Here is a 2,500-nt window from a genome sequence, read left to right on the forward strand (position 1 = left end):
CTCTCAGGTCCCGGCGGCGCGCAGCGCCGTCCCAAGTACTTGGTCGGGTTCGAGAGAGGCGCAATCGCCCGGAGTTAGGCGAGTAGACGCTTTCGGTGCGACCACCCGTGCTCCCAACTGAGCTTGCCGCTGCCGACAGAGGCCCGGGAGCGTGCTGTCGTGGCATTGCCGGCGGGAGACAACACGCGCCACCTACGGTGACCGGCAGCTCCAACGCCAGCGCCACAGAAGGACAAAAGCCCCACTTGGGTGCCGAAGCGAACTCTCCCAGCACAGCGCACGCGCCAACACATCCGCACAGCTGCGATACAAACCACCAGCGAGAACCGCTGGGGCGACCGAGCAGCACACGGCGTCGCGGCGCCGAGCGCCGGGCGGCAGCGCATCCTCAACGCACACAGTCCTCAATCGGACCAGCACACTGAAGATGTCCACCGCGCTTCGCACCGGGCCCGCGAGGACCTACTTTGGCCGCACGGCGCCGCGCGCAGGGTGCGCCGGCGCGCAGCTGCGACGCCTGCCGCGTCCGTCGGCCGGCGCGCCTGCCACTGGCCGCCCCCACCAGCCGGCTGTAGCGCGTGCGCCCACGCACCGCGCGGCCAGCACGCCGGGAGGCGCCCCCTCACCGGCCGGGGACGGTCCCACCCAGCCACCGCCGCGTATCGCTTCACACCCAGATGCCGTTCAGTTTCGTCGGCATGGTGGGTATCGCTGGAACAACCGGTTAGTACCTCAACCTATCGTCGCCATCACCGATTCACCCCTAGCGAGAACAACCGCACCACAACAGGTTACCATTTGTTCATTTGCGTAACTTCACCAGAAAACGCAGGCGTCCATCGCCATTTGCAACTTCCACGATTATTGCATGCCTGTGTCAGGTGTCACGCCACACTACGTCTGCCCACATACACGCAACAAAATGTGCACGCCTAGACAATACGTGGAAGGTGGCCCCCGTACGTATGCGATGTCCATTGCTCGAACGACTGTCAACCGGCCTCTGTAGCATGTCGCAGATATGGAACGCGGTGCACCATGCCATCACGGTGTGTGAGGAGAGACGACTAGGTCCGAATACATCAACAGACAGCTCATGCTGATCGCCATCCACGGCGTCCGTTCCTCCCACACGTCTCTATGGCGTACCACACTGCAATCCAGCTCTCATAGGGAGACGACACGTAGCTGCGTGCACAATATTTGCACTGTATGGTCCGCCGTTTTTGGGCGCAGTCGTTGTACGGTCACACATGTGCCACGATGTATCATTCAGTACATAAGGACGAATGTGCAGTACAGATTGTGGTTTACGCGTACGACATTAGCGGACAGTTGACACAGGCCGCACCACAACGTAGCCTGAGTACGTCGCATGCGGAGGGCATTGAACATGCAAAGTTCTCACCAACCAGCTTGCGAAGGCAGGGGGCAAGGTGGGGACGTGGGGAGGGGCGGCATGTACGTCCTGCTGCCATCCACATTACAGTGTACAGCAGGAGCATGTGGAAAGTGAGCAAGACTTGCAAGGTGTTTAACATGAAGCGATACACAGGGGAGCGGGGAGTGCGAGTAGCGAACTATATTGCGAGGGTTGCGGGTGGGCAACACTACACTAATTGAACGAGTCGTATAACAATTACAGAGCAGGTTTAGGCGACAACGTGGGTTACGTTAGGCGACAACGTGGGTTAGGTTAAGGCACGACGTGGGTTAGGTTAAGGCACAACATGGGTTAGGTTAAGGCACAACATGGGTTAGGTTAAGGCACAACATGGGTTAGGTTAAGGCACAACATGGGTTAGGTTAAGGCACAACATGGGTTAGGTTAAGGCACAACATGGGTTAGGTTAAGGCACAACATGGGTTAGGTTAAGGCACAACATGGGTTAGGTTAAGGCACAACATGGGTTAGGTTAAGGCACAACATAGGTTAGGTTAAGGCACAACATAGGTTAGGTTAAGGCACAACATGGGTTAGGTTAAGGCACAACATGGGTTAGGTTAAGGCACAACATGGGTTAGGTTAAGGCACAACATGGGTTAGGTTAAGGCACAACATGGGTTAGGTTAAGGCACAACATGGGTTAGGTTAAGGCACAACATGGGTTAGGTTAAGGCACAACATGGGTTAGGTTAAGGCACAACATGGGTTAGGTTAAGGCACAACATGGGTTAGGTTAAGGCACAACATGGGTTAGGTTAAGGCACAACATGGGTTAGGTTAAGGCACAACATGGGTTAGGTTAAGGCACAACATGGGTTAGGTTAAGGCACAACATGGGTTAGGTTAAGGCACAACATGGGTTAGGTTAAGGCACAACATGGGTTAGGTTAAGGCACAACATGGGTTAGGTTAAGGCACAACATGGGTTAGGTTAAGGCACAACATGGGTTAGGTTAAGGCACAACATGGGTTAGGTTAAGGCACAACATGGGTTAGGTTAAGGCACAACATGGGTTAGGTTAAGGCACAACATGGGTTAGGTTAAGGCACAAC

The sequence above is a fragment of the Schistocerca piceifrons genome, unplaced genomic scaffold (genome assembly GCF_021461385.2).
Source record: "Schistocerca piceifrons isolate TAMUIC-IGC-003096 unplaced genomic scaffold, iqSchPice1.1 HiC_scaffold_654, whole genome shotgun sequence".
NCBI classification, from domain to species: Eukaryota; Metazoa; Arthropoda; class Insecta; order Orthoptera; family Acrididae; genus Schistocerca; species Schistocerca piceifrons.